The sequence below is a fragment of the Bidens hawaiensis genome, unplaced genomic scaffold (assembly GCF_021521415.1).
Source record: "Bidens hawaiensis isolate Kalapana, Puna unplaced genomic scaffold, B.hawaiensis_p1.1 tig00055092_1, whole genome shotgun sequence".
NCBI classification, from domain to species: domain Eukaryota; kingdom Viridiplantae; phylum Streptophyta; class Magnoliopsida; order Asterales; family Asteraceae; genus Bidens; species Bidens hawaiensis.
Genome location: NW_027506319.1, coordinates 47,949 through 72,482, shown reverse-complemented (window position 1 = coordinate 72,482; position 24,534 = coordinate 47,949). Strand labels below are relative to the sequence as shown.

Here is a 24,534-nt window from a genome sequence, read left to right as displayed (position 1 = left end):
CCTAGAATGGATAGAATATATTTCCTCTGGTTCCATTACCACTTGGGACCAGATGGTTGAACAGTTTCTCCTCAAATATTTTCCGCCTAACAAAACTGCCAAATACCGAGCCAGAATTATCGGATTCCAGACCGATGATGATGAATCGCTACACACAGCATGGGAAAGATTCAAAAGTCTTCTGAGAAGGTGCCCACATCATGGACTGAGTGTATGGTTACAAGTTCAAACTTTCTTTGACGCACAATCTAGTCAAAACAAACAGGCCATCGACCAGACCGCTGGTGGAGACCTGGGATCCAAATCACCTAACGAAGCATTTGAAGTCCTAGAGAAAGCCGCAAAGAAGAGTTTCGCTTACAACCCACCAAGATCTACACCTAACCATAAAGGAATACACCACGTTGACTCCAACACTCTTGTCACAACACATCTTGAAGTTCTTTCTAAAAAAATCGAACAACTTCAAGCCGAACTATGAAAAACCAGACTCACCTGTGACACTTGTGGAGGAAGTCAAAAGACGAGTGACTGTAAACAAGTCATTATGGCCATGGAAGAAGTCGATTTCATCGCTCGACAGAACAACGCTTTCAGCAATAACTACAATCCAGGATGGAGAAACCACCCGAATTTCAGCTGGAAAGACGGACGTAACACTCAACCTTTATCCGGATTCGAAAAGAGACCTATGAATCAACCCTTCCCACCTAAACCTCAATTTCAAGATCAAAGTTCTACTAGCCATCAAAACCCAAGCTACTCGAAGATCGAAGAAATGCTAATCCAATTAATGACCATAACAAATGAAGCAGAGAAGAAAGCCGACTCAAGAGCTGTTGATATCAGCGGAGTATTATTAAAACATGAAGCCGATCTCAAAAGTCAACAAGCATCACTTCAGAACCTAGAACCCAAATCGGACAAATTGCCCGACAATTATCCGAAAGGCCACCTGGCACTCTTTCAAGCAATACAATAACCAACCCGAATGCGACCGCTAACGCCGTTACACTTAGGAGTGGTATAACCACTGTTGTTCCACCAACTTTGGAGAAAAAGTCTCCTGATGAAACGCAGGAAAGATTGACCCCAACAAGCACAGTATAGCCTAAGAAACCAATCCGAACCTATGTTCCACCTATTCCCTATCCTGGAAGACTGAAGCAGGAGCGATTGGAAGCCCAGTATGGTAAGTTTCTAGAACTTTTTAAGCAACTCCATATCAACATCCCTTTTGTCGAAGCTATCGCTCAAATGCCGAAATACTCCAAATTTCTCAAAGAAGTGCTGACAAACAAAAGGAAGACGGAGGAGCTCTCGCATGTCACCCTAAGTGAAGAATGTTCAGCTATCCTCCAAAGCAAGCTACCGACAAAGATGACTGATTCAGGGAGCTTTACTATCTCTTGTCTCAAGGGAAATTTATCTGTTAGCAATGCCCTGGCTGACCTAGGAGCTAGTATTAATTTGATGCCTTATGCGGTTTTTGCAAAACTAGGGATAGGAGAACCAAAGCCCACCCGCATGAGCATTCAGTTAGCTGACCGATCCGTTAAATATCCTCGGGTCATTGTTGAAAACATGCTTGTCAAAATTGACAAGTTCATTTTCCCAGTAGATTTTGTGATTCTAGACATGGAGGAAGACAAAAGTGTACCTCTAATTTTAGGAAGACCCTTTTTAGCCACCGCAAAGGCTATCATTTATGTTTGCACCGGCAAACTCACTCTTAGGGTCAATGACGAGGCAATAACTTTTGACATAGGAAAATCTATGCAATATCCATAACAACACGATGACACCTTATACTGTGTTGATATCATAGACTCCATCGTAAGTTGCTATATGCGAGATTCCTCCATCAATACTCCCCTAGAAACACAAGTCTTAGACAAAACACTAAACAAACCCATTTTAGAAAATGAAATTTTCAATAACAACTACCACGAAGAATCAGAAATGATATACGAAATCATTGAAAACAATGAAAAATCAAAACCATCAATCGAAGAACCACCAGCCTTAGAATTAAAAGAACTACCAAAACATCTCGAATACGCCTTTCTAGAGAAAAATACTCAACTCCCAGTAATTATTTCATCTCACCTTTCTAAAGAAGAGAAAGATGAACTTCTTAAGGTTCTCAAAAACCATAAGAAGGCTATCACATGGAAGATCATGGATATCAAGGGCATCAGTCCTTCGCTTTGTACCCACAAAATCCTCATGGAGGAAGAATACAAACCCGTGGTCCAACATCAAAGACGTCTCAACCCCAACATTCAAGATATGGTGAAGAAGGAAGTAATCAAACTGCTTGATGCCGGATTAATCTACCCGATCTCGGATTCACCTTGGGTTAGTCCAGTTCAAGTAGTACCCAAGAAGGGAGGAATGACAGTCGTAATGAACGAGAAGGACGAACTAATACCAATGAGGACCATCACAGGCTGGCGAGTTTGCATCGATTACTGGAAGCTTAATGATGCCACAAGAAAAGATCATTTTCCACTTCCTTTCATAGATCAAATGCTCGAACGATTATCTGGAAAAATGTTCTACTGTTTTCTTGATGGATTTTCTGGATACTTTCATATTCCCATTGCTCCTGAAGATCAGGAGGAAAACCAATTTCACTTGTCCATACGGAAACTTCGCTTACCGAAGAATGCCATTTGGATTATTTAATGCTCCGTCCACCTTCCAACGTTGCATGGTGGCCATCTTTCATGAAATGATCGAAACTCTATGGAAGTCTTCATGGATGACTTCTCAGTCTTCGGAGACTCATTCGATCATTGTCTGAAAAACCTAGACAAAATGTTAGCTAGGTGTGAAGAAGTAAATCTAGTGCTCAACTGGGAAAAATGCCACTTTATGGTCAAAGAAGGCATCGTTCAAGGTCACAAGATTTCTCAAAATGGAGTAGAAGTTGATAGGGCCAAAATAGAAACCATATCCAAACTCCCACCACCAACTTCAGTCAAAGCCATTAGAAGTTTTCTAGGTCACGCCGGTTTCTACCGTCGCTTCATAAAAGACTTCTCAAAAATCTCAAGACCTATGTCCAAACTTCTAGAGAAAGACACACCATTCATCTTCTCTGAGGAATGTGTTGAGTCATTCAATACACTGAAATACAAACTTGTCAACGCACCAATCATGACCACACCCGACTGGACCCTTCCATTCGAAATCATATGCGATGAAAGTGACTTTGCAGTTGGAGCCGTACTCGGACAAAGCAAAGAAAAACACTTTCACCCAATTTACTATGCAGTAAAACTCTTAACGATGCACGGGAGAATTATACCACAGCTGAAAAAGAGTTACTAGCAGTAGTATTTGCCTTTGAAAAATTTAGATTATACCTTGTTCTTTCCAAAACCATAGTTTACACTGATCACGCCGCAATACGATACCTATTCAACAAACAAGATGCCAAACCTAGACTCATCCGATGGATCCTATTACTCCAAGAATTTGACATCGAAGTTAAAGACAAGAAGGGAGCAGAAAATGTAGCCGCAGACCATCTTTCACGATTAGAATGTCCAACTCCCGAAGAGCTTCAAGAAGAAATTATCAACGATAATTTCCCACATGAGGTTCTCATGCACATTCAAGGAGTGATAGAAGAAAAGGACGAAAGTCCTTGGTATGCTGACTTCGCCAATTACTTAGCTTGTAGGATCCTCAGAAAAGGACTTACTCATCAACAACGGAAGAAATTCTTCTCCGATCTTAAGTTTTACTTTTGGGAAGATCCGTACGTGTTTAGGATAGGTGCGGATCCAGTAATTCGTAGGTGCGTAGCAGGCAAAGAGGCCTTAGACATTCTCAAACATTGCCATGAAGGACCAACAGGTGGACACCACGGTACTGCCACCACGGTCAGGAAAGTGTTTGATGCAGGATTTTTCTGGCCCACTATATACAAAGATACACATACTTTGATCAAAGCACGCGATGCTTGTCAAAGAGCCGGGAACATCTCATCAAAAAATGAGATGGCTCAAAAAGGCATTCAAATTTGTGAAATCTTTGATGTATGGGGGATAGATTTCATGGGGCCATTTCCTAACTCATTCGGAAATAAATACATTCTTGTAGCGGTCGTCTACGTGTCTAAATGGATAGAAGCACAAGCTCTTCCCACCAACGATGCTCGAGTAGTTTTACGATTTCTGAAAAAGTTATTCTCAAGATTCGGGACTCCAAAAGCCCTCATCAGCGATAGAGGTACTCACTTCTGTAACACCCTCATGGACAATGTCTTAGCACGATATGGGGTTCACCACCGACTAGCAACACCATGTCACCCGCAGACCAGGTGGGCAGGTGGAGGTCTCAAACCGAGGAATTAAGAGGATTTTAGAAAGAAGTGTGGGAATGAATCGAAAAAATTGGGTAGAAAAGTTAGATGACGCATTGTGGGCCCTCAGGACGGCCTACAAAACTCCCATAGGAACGACACCCTTCAAGCTCGTTTACGGGAAGGCATGTCATCTACCATTGGAATTAAAACACAAAGCTTATTGGGCTCTCAGAGCAGTGAATTTTGATCTAACGTCCGCCGGAGTAAACCGGGAGGATCAAATTCATGAGCTCGTGGAACTGAGAACATTGGCCTACGAAAATTCTTGGTCCTGCAAGGAGAAGACTAAACGCATACACGACGCTCATTTAAAAGGAAACAAAAAATTTCAATTTGGCGATCGTATACTGTTATACAACGCTTGTTTACGTCTTTTCCCGGGAAAACTGAAATCCCGATGGACAGGTCCATACATAGTTGAAACAGTTTTTGACTATGGAACCATTGAAATTTCAACTTCAAACGGCCAAAAGTTCAAAGTCAATGGACATCGATTAAAACCATACATCGACGGTCCACTTAAAGAAGTTTTGGAGGTACTAACCCTCCATACTTTTTTGATAAGAAATTAAGGAAACAAGGTCTGGCCGAGACCTTCGCAAAACTAGGACTTGTAAATAAATAACTAAAAAAATGTAAAAAAAAAATCAGAAAACCACGGGGGCGTGCTCCGTAAAGCACGGTCCCATGCCTAAAAATGCGAGCCGGGATCTACGCTGCAAAAATCTAAGTCAGACTGGTTTGTAACTGAATTGTCAGAGTAAAAACACGGGGGCGTGCTTCCATAAGCACGGTGCCGTGCTCGGTTTCCTGTTTGGTTATAAAAGGCACCTTGTGTCATTGCATTCCTTGCACAAACCAAAACCAAAAACCTCTGATAATTCAGCATGCCAACCGAGATGAATGAAGCAATTCCCGTTTCCTGACATCCGAGAAACGATGCTCGCCATGTTTCCAAAACCGAGCTTCTTTTGAAACTTCAAAAGCTCGTGGGAGAACTCACCGAAATGAATGTCCTTGCTGAGATGCGTCTCGTGCAACTCACCGAATAGGTGGAAAACATGAAAATGGAACTACGAAACATCAACGAACAACTCCAATTTCAAGTTCTCGGTTTCAGGTATTTTCCACCACCAGGACCATTCGGAGGAGGAGAGCCTTTCGGAGAACTCTAGGAAACATAATTTTATGTTTTTATTTGTAAACAAGTGCATTAAGCACAATGTGTTAGGACTTCGGGCTTAACCCGATTATTTTTTTTTCTTAGGAAACCCGGGCTTATCCCGTAACTGTTCTAGGATCTTTATTTAATAAAAAGTAATTTTTAGATGACCAAACTTCCAACTAAAAAAGAAATACACTGTGACAAAAAGAACGGGTCGTGCTTTCCTAAGCACGAGGCCGTGGTCACCCAGAATCTTCAGCATGATACGCGCTGACTCCATACAATTCTCTGACTCAGAAACATTTATTCCTCTAGCAGCACGGGGCCGTGCTCCAATAAACACGGTGCCGTGTTCAATTTTCCAGTCTCTATATAATGCATACATAAATTCACTATTCCATTCACACCAAACAAAAACTACCTAAATGGAAGGAAAACGGGTTGAATGGAAGCCAGTGAAGAAGGGGAAACAACATGAATCTTTCTTCCTTGAGGAACAATCATGAGACTCCAATGCATCGTAAGAGGCCAAGTTGAGAGCAACATGCAAATCGAGGCTCGAGTAATCGAGTTGATTAACAAAGTCGACCTGTTTAGGTTCAACAACTTCCATGTTGTGGATGGTCACCACAAAGATGTGACTTCCAAACTTAACTTTCTCAACCGAGAACTCGTCACGCTCAACAAAAAGCTTGACGAACTTTTGGAAGCCAAACGAGCACCACCACACATCCAGGACTTGTTCGGGGGTGGTGGCCGTTGAAGTTCTAACTTTGTTTCGTGTTTAAGTTGTTTCCGCTAGTACTATGTGTTAGACCAAGAATTGTTGTTGTACTTTTCATTTCATCTATCTTTAATTATGTCTTTAGTTTTATGTTTTTAACGAAATTTAGGATTTTTAATTACCATGTTAAAATAACCAGAAAATAAAAACCAGTTAAAAGCAAACCAGCATGACAAAATAAACAAAACAATACTTTCTGCATTAAGTAGCACGGTACCGTGCTCCAAAAGCACGGGGCCGTGTTTTTGGTGTCAGGGCAGTTACAAGTTTTAACTTGACAAAATAACTTTCTCCAACCACCAACCCTATTTTTCACTGTGTTCTGAACCAAGAAACCGCCGACCTTCAACTATTTTGCTAATTTCTTCATCTAATCTTCGATTCTAAACCTAAGGTATGTTAATTTAAAATTGCATTACTCAGATTCGTCATTCTAGGTTTATATTAACCCTAAAATTGTTCAAATCGACCAAATCGGGTCAAAACCCGAAAAGGGTATGGGTTATTATGCTTGATTATGATGAATAGATTGTAGATTGTTTGATGGTTAGGGATTAATTGAAAGAAACAATTCGGGTGTTGGGTGTTAGAATAAATACCCTACGAACCATTAAACCCAGTTGATATAACCGGTTAGAAACGAGGGTTCGAGTCTAAGTAAGTTAGAAATCGGTATTACAAACACGAGTTGTGGTCAACAAAAAGTCAAATTTCAAAGAAAACTGAACCAGAAGCAGCAGCACGGGGCCGTGCTTCTGAAAGCACGCCGCCGTGCTTTGCTCTCTGTTTCAGCAAATTGAAAATTTTTCATGAGTTTTGACTAATTTAGGTTTAAATTGCTGATGGCCGAGTATGGGGAAGAAGTTCATGCATTTTTAGTCTTCACCAGACATGATGCAAGAGATAGGCAAGCCAATGAAAGACTAAGCCACTTGAACAAGCGAATCCCTGAACCAAATTTCTATGCTTGCCAAAACACCCTACGCCAAGTTAATCAACGGAACCGATACAACAGGTTTGTGACGGGGCCGTGGAAGAGTGTTTTTGAGCAAATAGGAGAGGCCGTAACGGAAGTAACAAAGGAATTCTTAGCATCGTTTAACATAAAGAATAATTCAGATATGTGGGATAAAGATGCAATTGAGTTCAGGTGTGGAGGTGTATGGCGCAGAACGTCTTTCACCAACCTCGGGATTGATATGGGAATTTACACAAAAGAAGAAACCGAACAAGTAATCTGGACCCACGCAAGGGTAGCATTTGAAAAGGAAGACAACAGCTGGTTTGGAGATACATAGACACGAGCATGGGAATTGTTGGGCTTCGAGGATGAAACTAACCACATCAACGCATCTAAAAGCACAGCCTTACGAGATCCATTGATGAAATATATTCACCAGCTACTAAGCAAGACGCTAACAGCACGTGGCAGAAATAAAGGAGTGGTGAATTTACGGGATCTGTGGGCACTTTACTGCATAAGAAATGAAATTGATTTCAATATTACTTATCTCTTCTGTCAACTTTTCAGAACTAATGCAACAACTGCAGATCCAAGGACTCCACTCGCCGGTGGCGCATGGATCTACAAGCTTTACAAAGCTTATGATGTAGACGTGGAAAGGACCGAAAATCCGAACCCTATTGCTCTTGACCTCAACCTCTGTTACAGGTTGCAGATAGCAAAAATCCTTAGTGTAGAACAAGAAATTTGGAGGTTCATGAACAGCCGCGGGCACATTTGGGACCCGAAAAGCCAGTCGGAAATGATGATGGAAGACGAACGGAGAAAAAGAATGGAAGCTGGGTACAAACGAACAAGGATCCGTGTGACCTGGACACAGGTAACTGATGACTGACGGTACAGGTAGATTGGGCATGGGCACGGGCATGGTTTGGTAGTACTTTATGAACTTATTATTATGTGTGTTTTGAACAATTTACTTTTCTTCGTACTTGTTTGTTTGTGTTTGTGTTGGTTTGGATACTATTATGGCCATGAGTGCCAAAGACATTATGCTAGGTACTAATTTAGCCCGAAAGGGCAAGGGATGGATGATTCCATACCCAATTTTCAGTAGTTTATGCTTGGTTGTTTGTGGTTGTTTGCAGTTTTATATTATACAGGTCCAAAAACAGGAAAACAAACGAAAAATAGGGGACGCTCTGTCGAAATTTCGTTAACCCGTAGGGAAGTAACTCTCCATTTTTACCATAATACTCAATTAGAATTTTTATATTTTCATGAATCTTGTCACATTGAGGACAATGTGAGATTCAAGTGTGGGGAGGGGAATTACTTGACCAATTGTTTGTCTAACTAATTATAAAAAATTCTCTAAAACAAATATTTATGCAGCAGATAAAGATTATTCTAAACCTAAAAAGAAATCCAAGAAAATTTTTTGCAAATAACCCATCATTAAAAAGTGAAAAGTAAGAAAAATTTTGTAATATTGAGAATAAATTTATGCAAAATATGGCGTTAATACCCAATTCCTCCGTTACTTTGAGATAAATCTCATGCCGTATAAATATTTTTCGGAAGCTTTGAGTGAGTCATATGTTTCATGTGATTTAGAACTTGTCGCAATTATTCATTTCAAGACCGCACGAAGAGTTGTATAAGGAAGAATGTAATATTTACACAATTCCATCAAACCCATTATCAAATTACAAAACCAAAAAACCCGATCACTTTATCCATTTCCACCGGTAAAATACAACACTGGTCTTTTACTGGCAGACCCTAAAGAACTGGAAATGCATTCTTTCGATTTCAATTTCCTTTGCTGCATACACTTCACTAAACCTAGGTTGCCTCCAGGACTTAGGGAGAAAATCTTTCTCTTTAGCAATGAGATGAGGAAAAAGTGGCGCCAAAACGAACAAAGGCCACCATTCTGTGGAATTTCCAAAAACGCAATGAAGAGAAGAGCAAAAAGATATGAACGATGTTTAGGTTGCGGAAACTGGTCCCACAAAGGAAGATGTAGAAAAAGTCAAACTCAGTCTCAGCATGAATATACCGAACTAATGAGGGTGGGGGCTATTAGGCTCAAAGCCGAACGATCCATTAGAGTTGGACATAGGATTGAGGAAGAATTGATCCACATCCTCGATAAAACTGGTCTTGACGATCTGACCTTAAAAGAGTAATTAGGTATATATATAAAAAATAGGAGCTAACCATCGAAGACATCTCAAAACTCCCAACAAACAGTGAAAGTTGTATTTACCATTAACCCTTGAACCACCACAAAATACCAATTCCGACTCACACTAAACCAAAACCCTTTTTTTTACCTTCTGATCTATGCAACCCTTCAAAAGGTGGAGATTTGAACTTGTTACAAGCTTATTTATCACAGGTTGCATTTTGGTTAAGAGTGTTCACATACTTACATCACAGGTATGATCAGATATAAAACCGAGTGTGAGTGAACATTGTGAGAACGTGACGTTTTGCATAAACGGAAACTCATAAAAACAAAAGTTCTCTCTTTTATCACTAACATAAAGATTGGCTATTTTGTTTCGTCTTCTTGAAGCTCACTTAAGGGGTAACTATGATCTAAATTTGATGTTTTTAGAGGATATTTATAAGAAGATTGCTTGAGGACAAGCAATGTTCAAGTGTGGGGATGTCTGATGTACATATAAATATACATCTTTTCGGCATCAAATAATCTCTAAAAACTACAATTTCTATCCAATAACATAGCATAAAAGACTACTTATCATAATAAAACATAATTTCAGGTGAAACCAAGCCTCAAACAAAGAAACAAGCGAAAAGACGAAGAAAAACAGAAGAAAACACAAGAAAACAAAGAAACACGCCCCCATGCCTCAAGAAACACGCCCCCATGCTTCTGAAACAAGAAAAGACAAAATCTGGAAGCAAAAGCACGGGGCCGTGCTCTCCATGCACGGGGCCGTGGAGGAGAACACAAAAAAGACAAAGAAGAATTGAGCACATGTCACTAAAAATCACGGAGCCGTGCCTATCAACCACAGGGCCGTGGCCACGTCACAGAAAAGACAAAACAAATCTGGCACATGTCATAAAAATACACGGGGCCGTGCTCATCAAGCACGGGGCTGGGTCTCACTCTTCAGATTGCCTATAAATAGTGGCTCTTGTGCCATTTGAAGAGTGTGCCTTGAAAAGAATTCTCTCCGGTTTTCACTTATAAAAACACACACTAACACTCTCTTTGAAGATCTAGTGAAGAGTTTGAAGGTTTGGAGGTCATCACCACTAATCATCATCATCAACCATCATTACCATCATTAAGAAGAAGGATTCATCTACAATTGGTTAGATTGTTCCAAGTTTAATCATGTATTTCTTATTATCAATCATCTTAATGTTTATCACTATCCTTATTATGAGTTAAACTCCTTTTACCATCTAAAATCTATGAAGAATCTTTGTTTTACTTGATAATTAACCAAGACATGTGATATAGTCTAGTAAAGTACATGGTTATATTACAATTATCTTTTGATGAGAAATGTTTCACCATCTTAAATCACTAAATCAAAGTTAGCGGTTGTCAATATCTTTGGCAATCGTTCATGATCGATTCATGTTCTTGAAAGATAGAAATACTTTGATACATTATCGAAACATTGATCCTTATATTGTACTTAGAAATGATGAGATATAAGTTATGGTGTATTTTTCTAAACCTTGGTAATACGAAAATGGCTTTGCTTAGGATATCAAATTAGTTAAAGAAACCATATGTTAACGGAATGTGTAATTATAACCTACATAAATCAACCAAGGGGAGGTTGTGTGATGAACTACAATCACCCGAAGTTGTTAGAATTGGTATTTGAGAAATCGAAGTCAATCCTAATCTTTCTACTTTACGAAACTACTTGTCAACTCAAATCGACATCGTTGAGATGGTATGACATTAGGAAAGGGTGGACTTTAAAATGCGCATACCATCTCCTTAGTGCCGAAGATGCTCACTTAAGGCTTAAGGAGCTATCTATCATATATTGCTACGGCAAGTTTATCACATGTCTACATATTAATTATCAATGCTAAAATGGAGTGGATTCTTGATCTTAGATGGTAACCTTCGCATAATTGAACAACTCGTTTAGAATCTCTTTTCTCGGTCACCTATATATTATATATATAAGTATTTATCTTTTATAAAAAAAAGTTTAAAAATCAACCCCAAAATGATTAAAACCTCCGATTGAAGTAAAACAACGATTTATTATTAGAAACCTTTGTATCCACGGATCGATACTTGGTTCTTACCAATACTATTCTACATATACGATAGGTACACTTGCCTGTTTTGTGTGTGTTTAGTCTTTGTAGAAATCACTTTTATAAATTTAAAACACGATCTTGTGCAAAAGCAAATCATCCAGCCTCTTATAATTTTAAGACGCACGCGCACATCGCATCAGGAACGCCCTTAATTAACATTCAAGTAGGCGATTTCAAATGTCTAAGGCGTTATTAGATCTTGGGGCCGGAGTAAGTATTCTTCCGGGGGGTTTATATGACCAATATGATTTTGGTCCTTTAAAACGAGTTGAGACAACGGTTGTGTTAGCCGATTTGTCTCATAAACTCCCCCGAGGGATTGTGCGGGATGTGATTGTAAAAGTTGAAGAATTTTAATATCCGGTTGACTTTTTGGTCTTAGATTACTCATCGGTTGATTCGACCCAACAACAAAATGTTATATTGGGTCGACCGTTTTTAAACACCGCTCATGCTATTATTGACTGTCAATCGGGTACGGTTGATATGGCTTTTGGAAATCAGAAGATGAGATTAAATGTGTTCACTAACGGATATAATTCTTTATGTGGTGATGAGTGTTTCATGGCAGATATTGTTGACATGTGTGAACCGCATGATTATGAGGAAGATGCTTTGGAAGCATGTGTTTGTGATTTTTCTGAACAGGTACATCTTTGTGCATTGAGGATGGAAGAGAAAAATCAAGATGTGTTGGCAGTAAAAGAGGGACGACCACCATGGACTTATCAAATTGAAAGTCTGCCAGCTGTGATCGATTCGGGTACAAAACCGTCATTAGAAAGCCTACCGAAATTGGAATTGAAGGATTTGCCTAGCCACTTGAAGTATGCGTTTTTGGGGATAATGACACATTACCGGTCATTATTGCATTTAATTTGGAAGAGGCCCAAGAACAAGAATTGTTGAAGGTGTTGAAGACGAATAAAGCGGCCATATGTTGGACAATTGCCGATTTAAAAGGCATTAGTCCATCTATAATTATGCACAAAATCATCACCAATGAGGAGGCAAAACCAACCCGAGAGACTCAAAGAAGGTTGAATCCCAATTTGAGAGAAGTTGTGAAGAAAGAGGTAATAAAGTGGTTGGATGCGGGGATTATCTATCCCATCTCGGATAGTGCATGGGTAACTCTTACACAGGTGGTACCGAAAAAAGCAGGTATACAGGTAATTAAAGATGAAAGCGGTGAACAAATCGCCACTCTACCGGTCACCGGGTGGCGAGTTTGCATTGATTATCGTAAATTAAATGCCGCTACATCTAAAGACCATTTTCTATTACCTTTTATTGACCAAATTATTGAAAAATTATCAGGTCAAAAATATTACTGTTTTTTGGATGGGTACTCGGGTTATAACCAAATTGCTGTTCAACCGGATGATTTACACAAGAACACCTTCACATGTCCGTATGGCACTTTTGCTTTTCGGCGAATGCCATTCAGATTGTGTAATGCCCCGGCCACATTCCAACGTTATGACTTTTTCCATTTTTGGTCCAACTTATGAAACTTTTCTCAATGAATTAGAAAACGTTTTAAAAAGATGTGTTGAGACAAATTTAATTTTAAGTTGGGTGAAAAGTCACTTAATGGTGCAAGAGGGTATCGTGTTGGGTCACGTTATTTCAGAAAGGGGAATGGAAGTAGATAAGGCAAAAGTCCGAGTAATATCATCTTTACCTACACCTAAAAACATTAAATGGGTAAGGTCATTTTTGGGCCATGCGGGTTTTTATAGAAGATTTATTAAAGGCTTTAGTGTGATTACAAAACCTTTATGTAATTTTTTGTTCAAAGATGCTCCTTTTGATTTTACTAATGAGTGTTTGCAAGCATTTAATGTTTTGAAGGAACAATTGGTGAAAGCTCCCATTCTACAACCACCGGATTGGTCAAAGCCGTTTGAGATCATGTGTGATGCTAGTGATACTACTATCAGAGCGGTGTTGGGTCAACGAGTTGATAAAAACCCGGTGGTCATTTATTATGCGAGTAAAACATTATCCGAATCGCAACTTAATTATACAACCACCGAAAAAGAATTGCTTGCGGTGGTGTATGCATTGGATAAGTTTCGCTCGTATATTTGGGGGAGTAAGGTGATCGTTTATTTGGACCATAGTGCGGTTCGATATTTGATGGAGAAGAAGGATGCAAAAGCACGGTAAATTTGATGGGTATCGCTTTTGCAAGAGTTTGATTTAGAGGTTCGATATAAAAATGGGTGTAAAAATGTCGTGGCAGATCACCTATCCCGAATTCCATGGGAGGGTGTTGATGGCCCGATGGAGATAAACGAACGGTTTCCCGATGAACAATTGTTAGCCGTGTCAACCGCACCATGGTATGAACACTTTGTGAACTATTTAGCAACGGGGTCTATTCCAAGTCATTGGGTGAAGAAAAGAAGACAACGGTTCATGGCCCAAGTGAAACAATATATTTGGGATGAACCGGACTTGTTCAAGATTGGTTCGGATCAAATGATAAGGAGGTGTATTCCCGATTCTGAGGTATGGGAGATTTTGACTCATGCACATGCATCGGCGTGCGGAGGTCATTTTAGTGGTCAAAAGACAGGATACCGGGTACTTCAATGTGGGTTTTATTGGCCCACCATTTTTAAATATGCAAGTGAATATGCCCGACATTGCTTAAATTGCCAGAAGTTAGGTAGTATCTCAAAACGGGATGAAATGCCATTGCAACCGATTTTGGTGTTAGAGATTTTCGATGTATGGGGAATTGACTTTATGGGTCCGTTTCCAAATTCTAATGGATTTTTATATATCTTGGTTGAGGTCGATTATGTGTCCAAGTGGATAGAAGTTGTAGCAACAAGAACCAATGACCATTCGGTTGTTTGCAAATTCGTTAAATCAAACATCTTTGCTCGGTTTGGTATCCCGCGGGTTATTATTATTGATGGTGGGTCGCATTTCAAGAATTTAAACTTTGGAAAACTTTTAAAAAGGTACAATGTGAATCACTTAATTGCTACTCCTTATCATCCACAAACAAGTGGACAAGTTGAAGTGTCCAATCGCCAAATTAAAGAAATCTTGATGAAGACAGTGTGGGTCGATAGAAAGGATTGGTCTTCTAAGTTAAATGATGCATTGTGGGCGTATCGGACCGCCTACAAAACTTCTATTGGCACAACTCCTTATCGGTTAGTTCATAGGAAAGGGTGTCATTTACCAATGGAGTTGGCACATAGGGCATTTTGGGCAATCAAGAATGTTAACGCGGATTATAAGGAAGCGGGTGAATTGAGGAAGTTAAAATTGAGGAAATCCGGGGTGAAGCATATGAATGTGCTTCTGCATATAAAGACAAACTAAAAAAGGTCCATGATGCATAGTTGAGGAAAAGGACTTTTGAAGTGGGTCAAAAGGTGTGGTTGTACAATTCAAGGTTAAAGTTGTTCCCGGGTAAGTTAAAGAGTAAGTGGATGGGCCCATATATCATCACAAAAGTGGGCCAGTTTGGCGATGTGGAGATAGAAGATGTTCAAGAACTAACTAAATAAGTGGTGAACGGTCAAAGACTTAAACCTTACTTGGAAGGAAAAGACATCATATGCTCGATGTGGACCGGGTGAGTTACTTGTTATGCTCACCGGATGAGGAAACAAATTAAGAGTCCAAGGTATGTTGTATATTTTAGTATAGGTTAATTTAGTTTTTATTCAAAATTGGTTTTAAAAATTACCTTCCTCGTTTTGGAAGTTTATCCAAGTCAAGTGTGGGGAAGTCTTTATGATTTTCTTTACCGTGTTGGGGGCAACTCGGGTTTTTCATGGGGGTAGGGTAAGTAATTTTAAATTAAATTTTTAATCTTGTTGGTTATTTTTGGTTCTTTTTAATTATGTTTTTGAAACTTAAAAAAAATTTATAGTGAACCGTGGACCACGGTTGGAAGGGGGCCCACGGTGGCTGATCGTAAGGCACGGTAGGGACTCGTACCGGTCCTTTCTGTTCAATTTGACACAATTCGACCGTGACCCACGGTGAGACCAAGGGCCACGGTCTGGCTGATATCAATAAGCAGATTTGAGTCAACCGTGACCCACGGTTGAGACCGTGGGCCACGGTCCGGTCGAGACTGACAAGAGAAACCGGGTTTTGGTGTTAATAAAACAATAAAATTTAATTTTACACCAATTCTAAACCACACAAACCACCTACCATTATTATTTACTTCAATTTTAATCTTTTTCTTCCTTACAATCATCTCTACAAACCCTAACCCCCAATTTCAAACATTCATAACTTCCTCATATCTTCACCAATTGAACCGGTTTTTGAGCCTATTTTGACTAGAATTTCGCAAGGTTTTGATTATATCATTGCATTTGATAGAATATCTTGTTTTTTGGTTGATTTTGGGAAATTTAGTCCAAAAATTTTGTGGGTTTTAGTTTATTTTGAAGCTTTCCTCATCTTCATCCCCTACAACACCAAGGTATGGAATTTATTTTCATTATTGATGATATATTGCAATGAAGTTGTAAGTTATTCATAATTGTTCTATATACCCATTTGCTTGTTTGAGTAATTAGTATAATGATTATACATTATTGTTGTGGATAGTGGATAAATGTTACAAACTTATGGTTGTTTAATTGATAATATGGAAATCATGTGTTGGTGAAATTCTTGAAATTTTTGGTAAAATTGATTAATGAGTGATTATCCACAACTATAGTAACAAGCAAGTGTTTGGAAGTTTATGTTGAATTAACTTGGTTTGTTTGGGTTGTTTGTTGTGTGTAGATAGGTAGAACCTCTGACAAGGGTAAGGGAAAGGCATCAACTTCTAGCGGTCGAGCAGCTCAATTAAAGAGGCAAAGAATGCAGGAAGAGAAAGCACATGTGCAAGTACAAACGGTAAAACCCACGTGGAAAGGTGGGGTGTTGTCAAAATATGCACTAGAATGGCAAGCCGAATTGTTCATTGATAAGATGGTCACATTGAGAAATAGAATCGAAGGATACATGTGCGAGAAAGAGGTAACTGATCCGGGGTTTGAGGCTTTTGGCATAGTTGACAGATTTAAGGATTTAGGATGGGAAGCAGCTCTAAAGTGTTACGATGAAGAGAGCAAAAATTTTTATGATCAGGAAATTGAGGAGTGGGTGTCTACATTAAGATGTCCCGCGTACAAAAAAGGTAATGACACGAAATTGATTGGGACGGTGGGAGGACAGGAAGTAGTGATGTCATTTGACACATTTAACCAGATCGCGCTTTTTGACACCAAACCAAGCAACTCATATGTGTATCCTTCTGCCAAAGATTTATTTGAATGTCCCGACAAGCATACTCAATGGCACAACATGCTTGAAAAGGTTCTTAGAAGAGGGGGAGGTTCGGGTTATCATATTAAGAGAAAGGATTTGAAGATTGAGGCACAATTATTGATGTCTATTTGCTTGTATAATGTGATACCCCGAATGGGAGATATTTCGATAGTGCGGAACTGCGATATTCCCGTATTGTATGCATTAATGTACGGGGCGCCCCTGATTTCTTACCGATATCTAGTCATGCATAACATTTGGATCAGCCGGGATAGCAATAAGTGGATGTTAATTCCGCATTGTCGACTGATAACAGCATTAGTAAAGAACCATGGTGTGATAACTGAAGAGTCGGTGGGAATGACCAAGGTGAGATGGAGAACGGTTAGAGAGGATGTAAAGGCAGAGGAAGATGATGTGATAGAACAAGTGGAAGAAGTAGGTGAGCCCGATTACATGGATGTGGGTGGTGGCAGCAGTTCCCAACACGGGGGTTGGGATTATTCGGATGGTTATAACTCCTATGGTAATAATTGGGTCCATGTGGGGTCAATGAATGAGGTGGTGGAGAGGCATAGGCCTTCCACGTACGAAAATTGGTCGAATGAGTCACGTGCATTATTTGACATCAGACCTTCTTGGGGGCCTATGCTGAACGGGCCGAAAAAGAGAGGCACTACAGGTTGGATATGTGGAACCGTGCCAATGCTTATGGGCGATAACATGAGATGAATATGAGATACTTGGATGATCGGAATCGGAGGATGCATGACCAATGGCATGCAGGTGAACCGGTTGTACCCGACCCGCAAATTGTAGATTACACGACTTTACCTTCGTATGACGGTTCGGTACGTTATCCCGAACCACCTCTTCATCACTCAATGTGGATCAACCCGATGCAATCAATGGCACCACCACCACCACAAGAAGAAGGAAACAGCGGTGGTGATGGGGCGTTTAACTTTGGCCAGTTGTCAGATTTCATTACATCTATATATGGGCCGGCCCACCCGCCTTACAACTGATTGAGCTTTGTGATTCCAGGTGAACTCCATTCTGTATATTATTGTATAAGTTGTTATCTTTTATGTTTTTATTTGTTTTTGGGTGGATGGGTGGTGGACAAAATACTTTTGATTAAGTATTATGGGTTCTGTTGAAAAGAAGGTTGTGTTTATGAAGTAGTTTGTTCATTTTTTTCTAAAAACCGTACATTGGGGACAATGTATCCCAAGTGTGGGGATGAGGAATTTTTTGTTTGTTTTTTAAAAAAAATCATCTAAAAATACAAAAAAAAAATAAAGAAAAAATAAAAAATCAGAAAATAGAAAAATATATAAAAAAAATGTGTTTAAAGAAACCGGAAAGTGGTAAGATGGCGGTGTGAAGTTTTGTTCCCTTTTCATGGTCACAATTCTTTAAATAACATGTGCCTAGTTGTTTTAAAAAAGAAGATTATGTAGTTTTCTAACCAAGGTTAGCATGTTTTCGGTGTAATAACTTGCATAACATGTTCGTTACACTTGAAAATCGAGAAAGCAAGGATTGGTGAAATGGTTGATATTTCTGATAGAACTTGAACAATTAGTGCATTTCGAGATCTTAGCTTGGCATGAGTGCAAAAGTGATAGAGGCACTTAGGTAAAGCCTCGTCTGGATGAGCGAGAGTGTGGGTTTTGGGGGGTTGGGCCTCATACATTATATATGTGAGCGTGGATATAAGAGGGGCGGGGGGTTGGTTCCTTTAGAAAACTTTATTGGGCCTATTCTTTTATTCAATCAACCCCGGTGTTATATTGCGAAACGATCCGACTTAATAGGTTTCTATGTAATTGTTTAGTATTTATCAATTAGATATGTTAAGCGTTATGTTTATCATGTTAAAAATAAATAAATAAAATAAAATAAAAGATTGTATTAGAGTTGCAATGTTTATGTATGCAATGTTCAAAGTATTATGTATTTAGTGAAAAAAAGAAAAGAGAAAGAGAAAGAGAAGTTAGTGATGTTTATAGTTTTTTATTTCATTGTTTACTTAGTTTGTTTGTAATAAGTCAGATCGGGTCGCTTGCGCTACTTTCAATATTCCCTTCCATACCCTTACACTTGGCCCCATTACAACCCGTTTTAAGACCTCTTGATTTGTATTCATGTCAAAAGCATTTACATAGGTGGAGATTTGATAATTGTACAAGCGTATGCGAGGAGAATTGATTACATATGAAATGTATGGATGATCACCAAGGAAAGGTTATTGTATAAATGTGTGTTATGTATAGGTAAAAGCCGAAAGCATGTTAAGTTTGGTTAGAAATCTATGGTTTAAATGTAACATCAAGTGGACTAGTGCAACCGATAGAAACGAGGAAATAGGGTATGATTTGGGACATTAACTGAACCGGGTTTGTGGTAAGATTGGTGGATACAAGTTGAGTGTAATAGAAAGTTGGTGTTGAGATGTTGCTTGGAGGCAAGCAACAATTAAGTGTGGGAATGTGACGGGTGGTCCATGGGACAACCCTTAATTGATCTAATGTCGTTAGTAATCATGTATTGAATTGGTTTATTTTGTGGAATTAGATAACTACGGTGCTATTGGTGAATTGTAGGTTCAAAGGATGTTCCGGGGCTACTACGATGTATAATGAAGAAACCTAAGGAACCGGGTACGCGAGAGATGATCAAAAGAAGTTAAAACAAGAAGGCGGGGCTGAAGTCCACCATGACCCACGGTGTAGACCGTGGGCCACAGTCCAATATAATCAAAATGGACAGAGGCCACCGTACCGTGGCCTCTGTTCCACCGTGAAGACCACCGTGGCCCACTGTGGAGACCGTGGGCAACGGTCCAGCATTGAAAGAAGAACACCGTGACTCACGGTGTAGATCATGGGCCACGGTTCAGGTCGTACCTACCGATATCTTTTGGTTTATTACTCATTTGTGGGCTATCTTTTCACATATCTTCCATTCTAAACACCCTAAGGACGATTTTTGGAGTACAAGAACAATACTTTGGTGATTGTAATCATTCGTATGGGTTCATGATTCGTACGATTATCTTAATTGATGTGATGATTAATCAAACGATGTGTGGCTAGTACTCTTTGTGTTCTCTCCCGAATTGTAAGGGTTTCAATTGATTGCTTGTTATTTTTTATGTTATTTGTGGGATAGTCTTTTGATTCTATGATTAGATTGCTATGGAGATTATGAGTTTGATTAGTAATTGTTAGTATGGTATAAATTCGTGTTCTTGACTATCCGTTCTTGGTGCCATAGGCAATCGAGATTTAGTAGAAGAGAATTAGGGTTAACAATACTAAACTGATTATTAAGTGACAACCTTGCGTTTTTATAATCCAAGTACTTAGTCCTCTTATATCACAATCAAACGCATTCTCATGAACTATGTCTATGTAGTTCTTCCCAAAATTAAACGTTAACATTATCAATATTGAAAACCTGAAATCGGGAGAGAGCATTGTTTCTTATATTGTTTAAAACTCATTTATTACTTTAGTTCTTTTTGCTATTAAAATCAAACAACAACTCTTTGAATTTACTTTTGCACTTAGCTTAATTTAGTTTAATTACAAAAGCTACTTAGTAATACATTTTCAATAAACTCCCTGTGTTCGATACCTGCTTACTGCTATCTAACTAGTTGTATTCGGTTTATTTTTGACTGAGTCTTTGACATCACGTCACCCGCTGCTTTACGCCCGGAACCAATGGTGTCTGAGGCGATGTTTGCAAAAGGTGAGGAGACGTTCGCCAAAAGTGAGGGAGTTCTAAACCCTCGTCCTCTTTCAACACTTACTTCTAGTCGGGTGATTTTGCTCCTCACTTCCAGTGATGAATCATCACTGTACGAAGAAGAAGAGTTCTCGGTTTATACTACTGACGCTGAGAGTATCATGAATGCCATTGCAGGTTTGACCCGCAAAAGGAGGCAAATCCGTCCACTAGCAAAGACGCAGATGCGGAGAAAAGTATCATTGAGGTTGCTACCAGCGAGGGAGAGCACGAGGATGCTGATGCGGGTGCTAACAGGCCAGCTCGTAAGGGTAAGTCGCATATGTCCAAACCTGCTACTACCAAGAAACACAAGAGGTTGAAGCTATCAGGCCAGCTCGTAAGGGTAAGTCGCATATGTCCAAACCTGCTACTACCAAGAAACACAAGAGGTTGAAGCTATCAGACCGCATCAACCTCGTTGCATCGTCAAAAGTTATCACAGGTATTTCTTGATAACTTTGCTACACTTATTATTTTTCTTAAGTGGTATATTTTTCTGATGGGATGGAGTGTTTGCAGGTTCTGTGGAAGAAGATCCTGAGGGTCTATCAGACCAAGGGAAGAAAATTCCACCAATTACTCCACCCGCATCCCCGCTCATATCTGTGTTTGAGCCTGTACCCAACTCGCCACCAAAGGGTGTCCAAGACGCCTCCTGGCAATGGTAAGCAGGGGATCTTTCTGCCTCTCACTTCCTAACTCTCCTTTGCTTTTTGCAGATCAGAGGGAGCCAGATGCTGCTTCCACTGTCTTGAAGCCTTCGTCCTCACGTTCCCATGAGGACAAAGGGCCTTTGGGTATGATTGTCAGACCAATCCGTATGAGGATTCCCTGGTGCACCGCCCGCATTGGTCTATCCTTCAGGGGTCGTTGTTTACCGAAAACGACGTATGTCATGAATTTTTGCAGCTGGTGCTCCCTCATGCAGAGAGGCAACGCCAACGCGTGAGCCCTCGTCATGATTTAGCCAACTCTTTCTCCTACAACTAAGCTAACACATTCTCCACAAGTCAAGAAATAAATCGGGACTGGTTAGCTATGAGCCATACATGGGTGATATAATGCTAAATATTTATGTTTCCCGTGTATATTTTAATTAATATTTTAATAGTTTTTTGTTTGTTTTTAGTCGAGATTTGTATACTACTAACGTTTTTATGTTTCGTAGGTTCCGGGGTTTGATCGTGATGAAAAAGGGTGAAAACGAGCTAAAACGAGCCGAAACGGAGATCCGGAACACCTCAGGAAGGAACCGGTAAGACCGGGCCGGTCTGACCGGCTCCCATGGAGGAGCACGCCGCGCTGCGCCTAGGCGAAAGGCAAAAAGCCCTAGGCGCAGCGCCAAGGCACATCTGGGCTAGAGTTATTTCGTTTTTGCTTCTTGTCGGGCCTAGTTTTCGCTATTTAAACGCATTTAACTTAAACCTGACAATACCCTAAAGCAGCCAGCCGATTTTGAATTCCGCGCTGTAACGTAGGTTTTCGTTATAAAAGATACTTAGACATAAGCAATTAAATAACCGTAAGGAAGTTTAATATAAAACTGATGAGTCTTAAAACTTTTTAGAAATCCATAGGCGTCTTCTTGAAGTTCAAGGGTCCTGTTCGGGTTTTCTTTCAATGGTCTATCTTTTGATCCCGGTTCCATAGCTTGCGTCTTTCCATTTAAATTAATAACCGTAACTTTGGGGATTCCGGCCTGGGTAGTTATTCTAATCATCTGAATTAATCCAAGTTTTCTAAATCGTTTATTAGTTAAAACTAATTAGGGTTTAAGTTTTATTAGTTAATTAATAAGTAATGATTATGTTTTATTATTATTATAATAATTAGGTTTAGGGTTTATTATTATATTAATTAGTTTATTAATAGTTTAATAGTTAAGTAATCATTAATTAATTATAATTAGAGTTTTAATAATTATTTTAAATCCCCCTTAAATATTATTAATAAATAGGCGCGTCTTGTAGTTGAGTCTAATTTTGCTAGTTTACGTAATTAAAAGAGTCTCGTGGGTTCGATATCCGGACTTACTTAGCTGTACTAGAGTCGACCGGTTCACTTGCCGGTTAGTAGTTTAAGTTAAGTTTAAGGGTCTAGAGTATTACTTAGTGTCTAGATTAGTTTAATTTTAGTTAATAATTATTTGACTACTTCAAGCACATCAATTTTTTGGCGCCGTTGCCGGGGACTCTTGGCAATTGCGTTATTTGCTTTATTTGGACTTAATTGCTACATACGTGCTATTTGTTTTATTTTCGTTTGAGTCGTAGGAGTCTAATTAAGTTTTAGTTTAATTTTAATTTTTATTCTACTTACTAGGTCTGTTGCGATTTCAGGTTTATGCCACATCTTCGTTCGCAAAGACCACCGCTGGTTAATCTGGATTTTTCTTAATTCAAGACCGAGACCAGCTCGTCAGCAGAGAAACCACAGTCAGAAGCTACTTCTTCACAAAAATCGTCACCACACAGTTCACCACCCGAAAGTCCGAGAATTCAACCAAACGTTCAGATGGCCGACGATAGGACAATTGCTGCTCAAGCCTTCGATGGCTTAACCGGAAACCAGTCATGCATCGTTGTCCCCGCGATCGACAACCACAACTCGTGGCAGATTCCGTCATACGTCATGAACAACATCGTTCAAACTAATCAGTTTCATGGGAACGATGACGAGGATGCTCCGGCTCATATTAACCGACTTTACCGCGTTTTAAAAACTTTTAAGTTGCAAGGTGCTACTGAAGATGCAATTTTCTTACATCTTTTTCCTTTTTCACTTACAGGTAAAGCAGCTATTTGGCTTGACACGCAGCCACCTGGCACATTCACCACTTGGGAAGCACTACGTTTTGCATTTATTAAGAGATACTTCCCACCGGCGAAAGCGGCTGTTCTTCGCGATCAGATTCACTCGTTTCACATGGAGCCGGATGAGCAATATTTTCATGCTTGGGAGCGTTTTCAGAGCTTGTTGTCTCGATGCTCACAGAATGGTCTTACACCATGGGCTCCCATGGAGAAAATTTACAATGGGTTGAACTACCAAACCCAAGTTCAGTTCGACACGGCTGTGGGAGGAAGTCTACTGGCTAGGAAGAATGTCGCTGAATGTAACGAGATGTTTGAGAGCTTCACTCAATCGGACCTCACCAAAGGGCCACGACGCGGGAATTCCACTCCCGTTAACAGTACATCCTCATCTTCTCGAGGTGTACACCAGGTTAATCTAGATATTACTATGGCTTCTGCTTTAGAATCATTGACCCGAGAGGTGAAGGAACTTAAGACAAAGGTGGACAAGTGTGAGTTTTGTAGAGGTGGACACATCACTTTGGAGTGCCCGGTGATGAATCAGCAAGTAAATATGTTGGTGCTCAGAATAGGTTTCCCAACAACAACTTCAACAACAATCAGAATTGGAACACCTGCAAGAACCCGAATCAGAATAACTCCAACTGGCGTCCGTCAGGCGCACCACCCGGCTACCAAAATTCTTACAATCAAGGAAAAGGTCAGTACAATAATAATAATAATAATAACAATGGTACTAATGTTCAAAATAATGTGCAGGATCCTAATGGAAGCATGGGACGTCTAGAGGAGATGATGAAGCAAATCTTGGAGAGAGATCAAGTCACACAGAAAAAGTTGACCGAACACGATATGCTCATCAAGAATCAACAATCTTCTATTCTCGATATTCAAAGAACCGTTGGTGATAGTGCTCGTCTTCTCGAAGAAAGACCTCAAGGACAGTTTTCGGGTTCTACTCAAACT

The 24,534-nt window shown here is 39.7% G+C and overlaps 1 pseudogene; it reads left to right on the top strand.

Moving 5' to 3' along the window:
• LOC143617490 (uncharacterized) overlaps positions 1-24,534 on the top strand; it is a 37,749-nt pseudogene that overhangs the window by 7,171 nt on the left and 6,044 nt on the right.